The sequence below is a fragment of the Podarcis tiliguerta genome, assembly GCF_965153285.1.
Source record: "Podarcis tiliguerta genome assembly, chromosome: 6".
Lineage (NCBI taxonomy): Eukaryota > Metazoa > Chordata > Lepidosauria > Squamata > Lacertidae > Podarcis > Podarcis tiliguerta.
The window spans coordinates 73,844,898-73,858,932 of record NC_139539.1 but is presented as its reverse complement, the minus strand read 5'-3'; the positions used below and the strand labels follow the sequence as shown (position 1 = coordinate 73,858,932).

At 44.8% G+C, this 14,035-nt stretch overlaps 1 protein-coding gene across 1 annotated transcript in view; it reads right to left on the bottom strand.

The window, feature by feature from the left end:
• The window catches only part of ARHGAP29 (Rho GTPase activating protein 29), a 105,532-nt gene that overhangs the window by 84,133 nt on the left and 7,364 nt on the right, over positions 1-14,035 (bottom strand). The gene's annotated exons all lie outside the window — the stretch shown is intronic.

The following is a 14,035-nucleotide window of genomic DNA, read 5'->3' as shown; positions in this document are numbered from 1 at the left end:
AGACAAACCAGGACACATTCCTTCCTTCCCTTATAGCCAGCCAGTGGTTGCTCCAAGCACATTCCAGATCTGCTAGGATACCTTAATTGTCTTCACCTGGATGAGCTTGCCAACATTCCTGTGAGCTATTACAACTCCTATGGAGTGGAGCATGCTTTCCTTGTTTTTCCAAATCTTCTACTGCCAAGTCTCAGTGGGAGTGATACACGCCTACGTTTACGTACAATTTTGCTAATTCCCTTATCTGCTAATGATGTACAAGGTGCCTTCGTGAAAGCGCTCCCTTTAGTGAATGCTCACAGTAATAGTTTCAGGACAACCCATAATGAGAGATCAGAACTGATAACAGGGAAAGAGGTGAAATATGCGACTTGTTGCAATACGACGCTAGGTATTGTGTATTGTTTTTAGCAGTGGTTTTTTTGGTAATTAATTATAGCTATTCCACACAGGTTTGTCCAGAACAAGAATCAATGACAGTTTTTAATTTCCGTGGCTTCAGTCTTCAAAACATTTAATTCAAATTAGTGTGGAAAAATGAACGAAGCGATTTAAAGGACCCTAACCTTGGGGAAAAGGTTGGGCAACTTTTTTGGGGAAGGCTATGCCGTTTTTTCAGGGCTTTCTTCCCCAACACAAATTATGTTGGAATGCCTGGAACAATTTCCCCACCACTGAGTTTGATTGTGTAATTATGATAACCAAAGGCAGAAGGCACCAGTGAAGAAGACAAAGAAAGCAGAGTTAGAAACCTCTCCAGAGGTCACACTACCATAGCTCCTGGGAAAGGAGAATCTGTTCCAAACCATAGTTCCATAGACAGTCTCAAGTTCATTTTTCAGAATATGATCATGAAAAACCACACAGAATAACCACACTTATAAATAGAACAGCTGGGTCACAAACAGGAAACACTCGTGTCTTTTACATGCTTAATGGGGAATAAGGTCCATTGAACTCAGTGAGGCTTACCTCTGAGTAGGCACAGGCAGGAATGCATTTATAGATGTTTTGAAATCATTAAGGAAAAAATGCTGATATATATTCAAGCAGTGTTCTCTTTTTAGAGATTGCAACAGCTTTTATAACATTTTTTCATTAATGTCGACTCAGAACTAAGTCCCACTGAGTTCAATGGTCAGATGATGATGATGATGATGATGATGATTAACTAGCACATCCCATCAGCCCAAGGATTTCCGTTTTTGCAATGGGACTCCCCCCCTTCCCCCGTGTGTGTTCTACAACTCTCCCAAATCTGCTCTAGAAGAAAGGGAGAGCTCCTAGAACCAATTTATAGGGTGCACAGTGGGAAGAATGTTTTGTTGCAGAAGCAGAAATCCTCGTGCTGGTGGAATGTTCACATGGTGCAACAGAGAATTACCTTCAGGTGGCTGCATAGGATTGCAGCCTAAGAGGAGAAAGTGACACAATGAATATAAAGGCAGTTCCTATGACAGTCATGTGCCCTCTTCAACAATGAGTGGAAGACTGTCCACCAACTGCTGCCCTTGCGAGCCCTCCATAGATTACAATGAATCAATTTTATTTATCTGTGCCATTTCATGTGCCATCTTCCTGCCCTTAGGACCCCTGGACAACAACAACAACAGAAATCTTAAGACAATTTAACATTTAAACAATTAAAACAGCAGTATCAAAACACAAATGGTAAAACCACCAGAGAAAAGAAGAATGAAAACATGACACTGAAAACAACCCTCCAGCAGCGTATTATGCTGGGATAGCTCCGTCCGTAGAGCATGAGACTCTTAATCTCAGGGCTTCATGCCCCAAGTTGAGCAAAAGGTTCCCGCATTGCAGGGGTTGGACTAGATGACCCTCATGGTCCCTTCCAACTCTACGATTCTATAACATAGTGTGGCCATTTATGGATTGTCAAAAAAGGGGACTAAAGAGGACTCGGATTTGCATCACATTTGCACATGCTGATTTTTATGTATAGATACAAATAATTACTGTGATTTAAATAGAACTATAATACATTTCATCCAAGTGACCAGGCAATCTGTCTGCTGTTCAGGTGTTAAAGGTTGGCCTTGCCCTGCTGTTACTTCTTTTGGGTCTTTATTTTCAATGTAGACTTTGAATAGAAGCTGCCTTCAAATAAGAGGGCTGTCCTTGAATTCACAGGCCTGCAGATATAGGGCTGTCTTCTGTAAATAGGACACATGCTTGCCATTTAATACCAAGGTTCTCCTAAGACATTTATGCATTAGGTTTTCACCGACCAATGAAAGGCAAGCAATGATTCATTCAGGTGAACCTCCCTGGGGAGGACATTCCAGGTGGAGGACATTCCTCAATGAAAGGTGCCACAGCGCTTGGGCCTGGTGGATTGAACACGGCAACTAGCAAAATTTAGCTCGGGGTTCCCAGACACTGTCAAACAAACTATCTTTCAGACGGGCAATAATATCTGATTGCCAACATAATTATTTTGCCATATTTCTAGGTCACTTTCTTAAAATACTTCTTGTTCTTTAAAATTATGTAACTACTGGTGACCTTATTGTAAGGAGTAATTAAACATTAGAATAAGCAGCTGTAAAATGACACATATTTTTGATAATGTGTAGCTTCGTGGTGCACAGTGAGACAACACCGATGAATGTAATGCCTATTACATGAGCACTTGGCTAATTAGGTCAAAAATACTTTGTCAGCTAGCATAAGTGAAGGGAACAGAAATTCAAGAAAACCAAGACCAGCAGCATAAATTTGAGTCTTGTGAAGAACTGGAAACCCAAACACAGCCGCTGGAAAGAAAGAAAGAAAGAAAGAAAGAAAGAAAGAAAGAAAGAAAGAAAGACTCAGAATGCGTTTGAGCCTTGAGAATGTGGAAAATAATATTTTAAATATTATTTGCTGGCCCTGAATTGAGAAGATAGGTGGGCCTACCTACGGGGCCAAAGACCTCCCATTTGAAGGCAGATAAAGATTTCAATAGAAGATTATCTACAGTCTACAGTCTCAAGCTCATTAACTTCATCCACATGAGTAGCATACACATTTAAAAATGGTTTTTGAACTTCTTAGGAGATGAGGACGTCTTTTGGGACGTTACAGAGGTGAGCCAATCAGTGCTGTGCATTATTGGCTTCTGCAACAAAGTTCCAGATCTGGTTAATTGTTCTCAGTCCTGGACAGAAAAACCATTTGACAAGAATGCAGTAAGTGCACTTCCAGAGCAGCTTCACTACTCAGAATGTGTACATCTGTACACATCATTTGTCACCATAGACAAGACTACCAAGTCTAGCATGACAATATTGTGCAGAAATGCAAGTTTGCTGTTAAACTATGCCATTGAACTTTTGTTTGGCAGCCTGGGGTGTGGGTGCAGGAACAGCAGGCTGTGCATACTAACCCACAATGTAAGGTTTAGGGCTCAAGCCAACACTTGTGAGTGGCCCTGATCCAATCCAGGATGGTCTGCGGCAAACCTGACCCAGATCCAGAACCTAAACTGATTCAGAGCTTTGCTCAGTTATAAAGTAGAGAGTGAGGAGATTGAGACATGTGTCCCCTTCTTTTCCCCTTCCTTCCCATATGTTTAATTAGGGTTTTAAACCCTAACTAAGCATGCAGTCAGGAGTGGTGAAAGGAGACCTGAGCCTCATGGTCAGGATGGGGGAGCTACCTGCACATTTCCTTCCATCCCTTGCTGCCAGACCACCACCAACCATTTTGACAACCCCAAATTGTTCTGGGTGGGCCCAGTCCAACCTTGGGTGATCCAGAGCTGCCTCAACCAAATCTGCAGTTGGCCCAAATTGGCCCAATTTGATTCGAAACCTGGGATTCAGCTGGAACCTGTGCACAGCCCTAGCAGGAAGTGTGAGACCCCTCTTTAGGAGGCCAGATATGCCACTTTTTTGTACTAGAAATAGAAAATCTGCCTCCCTCCCCCTACACTGTAAGAAATGTTCTAGTCTACTAGCTTTTCTAAGAGAGCGAAAGAATAGAGATGCCCACAAGCATTACACAACGGTGTTATGAGAGCAGCCCTGCAGGGCATCTTTAAATAACATGATGCAAAGCAAAACAGCCCAAAGTTACTGACAGGATGGGAGGGGGAAAGAACTCTGGGTTCATATTTCACCCCATCTAAGAGAAATATGGGACGTGGGTGGCGCTGTGGGTTAAACCACAGAGCCTAGGGCTTGCCGATCAGAAGGTCGGCGGTTCGAATCCCCGTGACAGGGTGAGCTCCCATTGCTTGGTCCCTGCTCCTGCCAACCTAGCAGTTCGAAAGCACGCCAAAGTGCAAGTAGATAAATAGGTACCGCTCTGGCGGGAAGGTAAACGGTGTTTCCGTGAGCTGCTCTGGTTCGCCAGAAGTGGCTTAGTCATGCTGGCCACATGACCTGGAAGCTGTACGCTGGCTCCCTTGGCCAATAAAGCGAGATGAGCGCCGCAACCCCAGAGTCGGCCACAACTGGACTTAATGGTCAGGGGTACTTTTACCTTAAGAGAAATATAAATTCTGGTAAGGTTTTTGTTTTGTATTCACCACTAAGGTTTAGATAACAGAGGCTGAAGTCCTAAGTGCACCTGCAGGAAAGGAAGTTGGTGGGTCTCACTTTTGAGCAAACAGGGGTTGTACCGTAAATGTGAAGGCAGAGAACTGCTGCATTGCTCTATAATACATTTACCTAAAAGAGAAGTGGATGAGATTATTGCCTTGAGTCGACTCTAGAGAAATGGCCAGTTCCTAACTGGGGCAGAAAAATTAAACCAAGTGTAATACGTCAGTTCCATACAAAAAGAACAGAGTTAGTCCAACACCGAATCACATTTCTAGGGTGTGTAGAAAGAAATTAAGGATATTTGCAATTCCATTTGAACACAGCTTGATAGCCTCAAACTCCAGACTAAATGAGTTACACCCACTAAATCCTGAAAGAGATGGTTACAGAGATTAGCAGTGCCCTAATGAAACCTTTTGATGGCTACTTAGTGGGGAGGCGGAGAGGGGTAAAAGGCAAAATATACATGCCATTCCCTTAGGAAGGAACTTCAGTAGGGTGGGACCAGGAAATAAGGTTCCTAAAACACTGACACAGTAATGCATAGGTTTCTTGGAATACCCAGAAACAAATCTGGGTAATGCAGAATAAAATGGTCAAAGCAAACCCATCATAGAAATGTCTCCTCTAACTTATAGTCATTTACATATAATACAAATGGGCAAAAGAGTAAAAAGAAAAATACTCTAAAGGATTACAAAAAGGTATTAAGGATTATAAAAGGCATATAGGAAAAGAACCCCCCCCCCAACAGAGAGAGAGAGAGAGAGAGAGAGAGAGAGAGATGGAATTCAAAGAAAGGCACAGCACCTCCAAACCAGTGCACACATTACTACAAAAAGGAAATGGTTTTGCACTTAGCTAACAACAGATTGTTCTGGTAAACACTTCTGGGACGGACAGGAAGGAAAACACACTGAATGGATAGCATGACGACATTGTGCTGAAATGTAAGGTTCCTGTTAAGCTATGTAAAGCCACGCAAATAAGAAAAAGTATTTCACACAAAGGTATTTAAATGAGAAATATAGGTGCTAAAGTTCAGCCTCGAATAAAAGTCCAAACCTTAGGGTGGCGTACGCATGATATGGCTCTGTAAACATTACAGGCAGCTAGGTTGTCCCCCCGCCCCCCTCAATTCAGGAAAACCCATCCAAACGCAGAATTTCATAAGAAATGGCTGGACAGATACAGGACAGATATGGATTGTGGCTAAAGTGTGTACATCGCTTTCCCAATCAGCGGTGGGAGTGGGCTGGATGCAGAGTAAACGGCCTTGAGCTCTGGGTTGTTGTCACGTAGAAGCCAAACCAATGTATGTAGTTTTAAAAGTTGAAGTGGAGGAGGGAGGAGGGAGCCTTGCTCACTGCTTTTCCCAGGCAGCTCTCTCACATAGTCACGTTTTTCCTAGCAGGGCTCCAAGACCAAAAGCAAGCCCAGCTTGGTAGGGCAGTGCTGGGTAAAGGCCTATGGGAAAGGGGAGCAGCGGCCTACTTTTGTATCCATTTATTTAAGGCTGCGTGCACAGCATACATTTAAAACACATCACTTCCCCCAGAGAATGCTGGGAATTGTAGGCCTGTGATGGGTAAACTACAGTTCCCATAATTCCTTTGGAAGAAGTATTGGGCTTTCATTGTCTGGTTTCTACACAGCCCACATATCCCCTCTAGGCAGCTTGAGGAGGGAGGTTCCTTCCTTGCCCTAAAATCCACTGCGTTTCCCCATGAAATCCAAGCCCCCACTATGTGCCACTGTTTGGCACAACCCACGCTCTGCGTCTAAGACATATGCCTATAGCTGTAATGTCTTGTTTGGATGTGAATGGAAACCCTGAAAGTTTGCATTCTGAAAGCCCAGGTCATCTCTAGCAGGGCTGGCCCTACCATTAGACAGTGAGGCAGATGATGACCATAGCATTTTGCTGATGGACAGAGCTGCAGGTGCTCCCTTATAGCTAGCCTGCTGCCCCCAGGTGCTGTGGAAGATGCTGTCCCTTCGCTGGTGCTGAAGGTTTAATCAGCTTCTGTGCGTACTGTGGAAGGGGGCACCATCTTGTCCTCTTACTCAGACAGCAAAATGTTTTGGGCCAGCCCTGCTCTCTAGCAAAATAATGAGATTTGGCTTGGCACAGAAGAGGCTGTCTGTTGCCTCTCTGAATGCTTCTCCTTCAGGCAGGAGACATGCTCAACACGCACACGAAACACAGAGGGTAAGGCCTTCTTATACGTTCCCATTCTAAAAAACAGCTCTGGTGAACTATTTAAATATCAAGTCTTCTGGTGCCATCTAGTGACACTAAGTGGGAATTAAATGGTTTTTGAAATAATTGCCATCAGCCATGATTTCCTGTAGCTCTATGATGGTTGTTGCTGAGCATCCTATGCATATTTATTTGGAGATGTACCCCACTAATTTTAATGGATGTGTTTTCAATATGTTTTGAGCTATTTAGGAGGGTTAGTTCTGAGAGACAGCAAATAAGTACTGAAAATTTAACTAATAGGGCATACTCCCAGCTAAATGTTTGCTATTAGGAATGTTTGCTGTTTGCTCCCAGCTAAAAGATTGCTGTTAGGAACTTACTTAATGGGTCTTACTTCTGAGTAGACATGCATAGGTCATTGCTGTTACATTTATACGCCGAACAAAATTTAGTTGACTATATATACATGACCCATTGAAGTCAGTAGACTTACTCCCAGATATTCAGAGTAGACCCATTTAAATTTCTGGATCCAACTTTGTCATGTTAATTAAATTCAATGAACTTAATATGAGTAAAAATTCATTGCATACCACCTGCATTTTATATTTGCAAATATAACAAAAAGAAAGTAAAACAAAGTACCATTAATTTCTATGCTACCTACTTTATTAAAAACATTTCTAAGTGGTGTACAAAAAACAGAAGCAACAACAGACAACTTAAACAAAATATTACAAAAATACACATCTGCATATAAAAATGTTACAATAATACAAAGTTAAAGTAAAGGCAAAGGTACCCCTGCCCGTACGGGCCAGTCTTGACAGACTCTAGGGTTGTGCGCCCATCTCACTCAAGAGGCCAGGGGCCAGCGCTGTCCGGAGACACTTCCGGGTCACGTGGCCAGCGTGACATCGCTGCTCTGGCGAGCCAGAGCCGCAGACGGAAACGCCATTTACCTTCCCGCTGGTAAGCGGTCCCTATTTATCTACTTGCACCCGGGAGTGCTTTCGAACTGCTAGGTTGGCAGGCGCTGGGACCGAACAACGGGAGCGCACCCCGCTGCGGGGATTCGAACCGCCGACCTTTCGATCGGCAAGTCCTAGGCGCTGAGGCTTTTACCCACAGCACCACCCGCGTCAAAGTTACAAAGTTACTAACATCTATAAACCAATATCAATTCATTTTCCTTCTGACACATCCTCTCAGCCTCTGGGTTCTTACCCAGTGTCCTGGCAGGCCCAGGATGGATGGTACTGCCCTCAGCTGCATTCCATTCAGCTGCATTCTCCATACCCATTTCAAAGTGCAGCTGAGTTTCCCAGGGGGTCCAGAGGATGGGGGAAAGGTCCTCCTACACTCACAGCTTTTTCTTCACCCTCTGTCTGCTCCTCCTCTTCCAACTTCCACAGTACTAGCTGATGTTAACAGGAAGAATGTTCCATCAATCCTGAAGTGAAGGTATCAATTAATATAAGCAGTCTAAAGGTAAAAGTAAAGGACCCCTGGCAGTTAAGTCCAGTCGCGAACGACGCTGGTGTTGTGGCTCTCATCTGGCTTTACAGGCCTAGGGAGCCAGCGTTTGTCCGCTCCGCAGACAGTTTTTCCGGGTCATGTGGCCAGCATGACTAAGCCGCTTCTGGTGCAACAGAACACCAACACCAGAGCAGCGCACGGAAACACAGTTTACCTTCCCACCAGAGTGGTACCTATTAATCTATTTGCACTTTTTGGAGTGCTTTTGAACTGCTAGGTTGGCAGGAGCTGGGACCGAGCAAAGGGAGCTCACCCCATCGCGGATTTGAACTGCCGACCTTTTGATCAGCAAGCCCAAGGCTCAGTGGTTTAGACCACAGCACCACCTGCGTCCCTTAAGCAGTCTAAACAGGTACCTAAACAAAACAGACAGTTCTAAGCCATGCACTCAAATGTAGAAAGGGCAGTGAGATCATTGGGTAATAGATGGTGGCTATTTCTCCTTACAGCCTTGCATCATCATCATCATCATTATTATTCAGTGGTACCTCGGGTTAAGTACTTAATTCGTTCTGGAGGTCCGTTCTTAACCTGAAACTGTTCTTAACCTGAAGCACCACTTTAACTAATGGGGCCTCCTGCTGCCGCTGCGCTGCCAGAGTACAATTTTTGTTCTCATCCTGAAGCGTATGTAACCTGACGCATATGTAACCCGATGTACCACTGTACTGCCCTTCATCTGAAGATTACAGGGTAGTTCCCAATATAAAAATACAAAATGAGAACACAAAATACATTAAAAAGAAAAAGCATTCTCCCACAAAGACATTTAAGAGGACGTAGAATGTTAATCAGTCAATGGCCTGGTTGAAGATTAATGTCTAAATATATGCAATGAAGGCATCAGCAAGCATCTCTGTGGAGAGCATTCTCGCAAATGGGGAGCCACCACAGAAAAGACCCATTCTCGTGTTGTCACCCTATGGACCTCTCATTGGGGAGACATATAAAGAAGGGCCGCAGATGATGATCACTGGGTCCACCTAAGTTCCTATGGGGAGAAGTTTTAAATGTTGCAAGCCCCCTTGAGAAAGGCGTGATATATTAAATAAATAATAATATCAACACTTGTTGCTCCACCCACTTTTGCCCCTGGCCCCACCCACCACTGGCCCATGACCCCAGGAAGGATGGTGAGAATGAAATGTGGCGAGAAATGTTTCCCATTTACTCAACAGTTTGGAGGGACATAGGTTAAGAAAGCACAGTGTAGCCTCAAGTAGCACTGTGCTGCTTCAGACATGCAGTGTGAATGGCTGGGAGGAGCCCTGTCACCATTTGTTAGTAAACTGGCACGTGCCACCCATTGCCACTTCTGGGGAAACACTTCCACATAGGCTGTGAGCCAGGACACATGGCAGACTGTTGTATACTCAGCACCGGATGAATGAGGGCCAAACCACAGTTAATACAAGTAGCATCAGTCAGGGAGGCTGACCATTTGGATTGTAGCAGATGGGGAATATAAATTATAATAATAATTTATTATTTATACCCCGCCTATCTGGCTGAGTTTCCCCAGCCACTCTGGGCGGCTCCCAATCAAGTATTAAAAACAATACAGCGTTAAATGTTAAAAGCTTCCCTGAACAGGCCTGCCTTCAGATGTCTTTTGAAGATAGGATAGCTACTTATTTCCTTCACATCTGAAGGGAGGGTGTTCCACAGGGTGGGCGCCACTACCGAGAAGGCCCTCTGTCTGGTTCCCTGTAACCTCACTTCTCTCAATGAGGGAACTGCCAGAAGGCCCTCAGCGCTGGATCTCAGTGTCCGGGCTGAACGATGGGGGTGGAGACACTCCTTCAGGTATACAGGACCGAGGCCGTTTAGGGCTTTAAAGGTCAGCACCAACACTTTGAATTGTGCTCGGAAATGTACTGGGAGCCAATGCAGATCTCTCAGAACCAGTGTTATGTGGTCCCGGCGGCCACTCCCAGTCACCAGTCTAGCTGTCGCATTCTGGATTAATTGCAGTTTCCGGGTCACCTTCAAAGGTAGCCCCACGTAGAGCGTGTTGCAGTAGTCCAGTAGTTGCATTGTTGTTTCCCTGCTGCAGTGCTAAGGAATATCTATCTCTCTTCCATACACTCCAGCATTTCTCCAATGAAAATAGGGATGATGCCCATTCCATAATGATAATTTTACTATTTATACCCCACACATCTTACAGGGTTGCCCCAGCTACTCTGGGCAGCTTCCAACATATATAAAAACACAAGAAAACATTTTTTAAAAACCTTCCCTTCAGGCGGCTCAGCGATTGGACAACTCCATACCCTTCAACATTTCTCCAATGAAAATAGGGACATCTTAAGGGAAAGCGGGACATTCTGGGATCAAATCAGAAACTGGGATGGCTTCTCTAAATCAGGGACTTCCCTGGAAAATGGGGCCACTTCTAAACCAGACATTTGTTGTTTTTGGCGGTGGGTGGGTGAAGTTTCCTCCACGGATCATTTTCTGCTGATGCAAATATAAGCTTTTCCGTTCTTAAAGTGCAGCACACATTTTGCAGTGTACCACTTTGCAAGTCTTTCACGCTTGGATCTGCTGGTCCCTTGTATTTTTCTTCTCCAAATCTGCATTTTAAGCACTAGCCTTGGCCTGCCTCTCTATCAAAACAATTTCACAATAGCTTTTTAAGATTAGATGGCATAACTGGCATGGATAGCCAACTAGATGTTGTCAGGCTCTGACTGTCCTGGCTCCCACTTGCTGAAGATCCTTAGCTCAGTCCTAAATACAGCTATCAAAAAGGCAGGTGTTGTAACTGCCAAAGCTTGAGACCTTCACACCCCTTTGCTATCCTCTTTATAGGAATTAGACAGGCTCATCGTGGTTCAGCAAGCGTCTCCACAACCTCTCAGCATGCTTAGTAGGTGTTAAGTTGTGACACAGCGATTCTTCAAACAGCTCTTGTTTATTCACAGGCCAGAAAAGAACTGAACTGAAGGGTTCTGTCAGCCTGCTTATATAGAGCTCCAGTACAACGTAACTGTAACAATTTTCTAAAACTATCCAATCACTGAACATCACTTTTGATCCCTTATTTGCATAACTATCTACAGTATCCCCCTGCTGGCCCAGGGTGAGAACTTCAGTACATAACTAACAGTAGGTAGAACCCTCTGTTCCCTTCCCTTTTGGCTTCTCCTAGTGCTTCTGCTTCCTGAGGGGTGGTTGAGACTGGCGAAACATCCATCCTGGGTAAGCAGAGCTACTCCCAGTATCTGATTGCATCTCAGGAGTGTCCGAAAGATGCTCCAACAGCCCTGGAGAGGTAGGTGGGGATGGAAAGCGAGGTGGGGCTTGCAGCTTTCTTCATAGGGGTGGCTAAGGCAAGACAGCAGGCTGCAGGAGCTACCCGCCCTGCAGGACCCTCACTAACAGACTGCCCCACATCCCACTGGAGATTTGCCCTGGGTGCTCGGCCAGTCCTCCATCTGCACTGCCCTGACTTGGCCAGCCCATGACACTAACCCCAATCAGGCCCAGCCATTAATGGTCAATGGTCAGGGAAGATGGGATTTGTAGTCTTGCCCTCCAGGACTATATAGTGGTACCTCAGGTTAAGTACTTAATTCGTTCTGGAGGTCCGTACTTAACCTGAAACTGTTATTAACCTGCGAACCACTTTAGCTAATGGTGCCTCCTGCTGCTGCCGCGCCGCTGGAGCACGATTTCTGTTCTCATCCTGAAGCAAAGTTCTGAACCTGAAGCACTATTTCAGCATTAGCGGAGTTTGTAACCTGAAGCGTATGTAACCCAAGGTACCACTGTAAATCCCATCTTCTCTGAGGGACTACCTTGTCTTAACTGAAGTCTACAGGAAGTGTACAAGACCGGAACAGTGTATGAGTGTCCCTTCTTAGGGCATTAATCACAAATAAATTTGCCTTGATACCAGGCCTGCTAAGTTCAATGGAATGTCTTTGCAAGTGTGCCAGCAGCGCAGCTATCTCAGATACAAAATTAGAAAAATATGTTGTGAAACGAGTCTCCACCAGCACAACATAGTATTTTATTCTCTCTCCCCCCGCCCCCGCCGCCCCTGCTGTGGGATTTTATTAATTCCTCACTTTTCTTTTAGCATAATGTTTTTTCTGCCAGCTTGTCTTCCCACCTCCTCTATAGGCTTGGAATCCTCCCTGTTTGGGGCATCCTTTTAAAAAATAAATGTCATGTTTTAGAAGTTAAGCTCCTTGGGAGCTGTCTGTGTTTTGGTTTGTGAAATTCTGTAAAACACCATGCTGGTGCTGTCTAATTGATATACAGTAATAAAAAGTCTGACATTTATAGGAATAGGAAGCATGGGCCACTGTTTCTACTGTTCTTATCTGAACCGCCAGCATCATTCCCCAAATACAAGAGGACGGGTAAATAAAGGGTAAGAGATGCATTTAGGGGGAAAAGTAGGCAAAAGAACTCAGGCTTTATAGATAGACTTTGCTAATGTATTAATAGGTGAGAAAAATCTGCTAATACTGTGGTATCCTTCAGTGAATCAAGATAACATGGGCTGGAGAGAAGACAAGTTTTTCAGTGCCAGAGGCACTTTGAAAACCCTGCTCATTGTGTGTACACAGTCCAATGCTGCCTCTTATAAAGAGGATTTGGGTTGTTTAAAATAGTCACAATTTTGATCAGAGGTAACAGTGGGATGAAAGACATAGCCCACAGCACACCATGGAAAGTGAAACCTCTCCCAATACCACTCTCAATTCTTGTAAGGCATGTTAGCAATGTTCAAACCAAGCAGCTACTGGGTTCAAAACACCTTTGCATACATGAAGAAATTCTGCCCTGCTCCAAATTCCACACCGGCTTTTAGGCATAGAAGGAAACTAAATTAGGTGCAGATGTGGGGGTGTGAACGGCGTGCCTTTGGGACTCATTATGCTGTGGGAAAAAAGCTGGAAAAATTCCTCCTACGCTGACTGGAATGACACAATACCGTATGCCTTGAAGCAAAGGCATGAAGATAGCACTTTCCCCTAGTGAACAGTATGTATTTGAATGCTAGGTTTCTTTAATTGCTTTATTTTGCTATTACATACATACCGTGTGGTGTGAGACTAAATACAACCCATTATCCCTTCCTTTCTCTGTTTAAGGAGGGAATGTAGTATCAACAAGAAGAGATGAAATACTTTCATTGAATCTGGCTGTCCAATATTTGGCTGTTGGCTTCTGTCTGTCTTGAAAGACAATGGAGTGCTCTTTGGGGGGTGAAGTTGAACTGCTGTGTTCGCAGCACCATAGTGACCTCCCTGGGGCACAAGCCTGTGCAGCAGTGGTGTGTGGTGAATTCTTTTGTAGGGAAACAGTTAGGGCCAGAGGCGCCAGCTTGGGAGGGGCCCAGCGTCCCACGTGTGAGCATTGTGCCTCCCTCCCTAATCTGGGCAGAAGCATCCTGGGCTTTGGGAAGGAGGCACAGGACTTCTGACAGGATGCTGGAGCCTTGCTACTTTCTTCCCAAAGTTGGATTGGCTTTGGGAATGTGGCGGAAGGGCTCTTGGATCCTGTCGGAGCATCGCGCCTCCCTCCTTAAGCTGGGCAGAAGCTTCCCAGGCTTTGGGAAGGAGGCACGAGTCTTTAATACTCTAATTTACTGGAAACATTTAAGAGACTAGTCCAGTCCCCCTAGCCCACTGACTGCACACCACTGCTATGCAGTGTGTATGGTGGTCCTGGGCTGCCCAGATGACAAGACCCTCCCCCTTCGGCCTCACTAAAG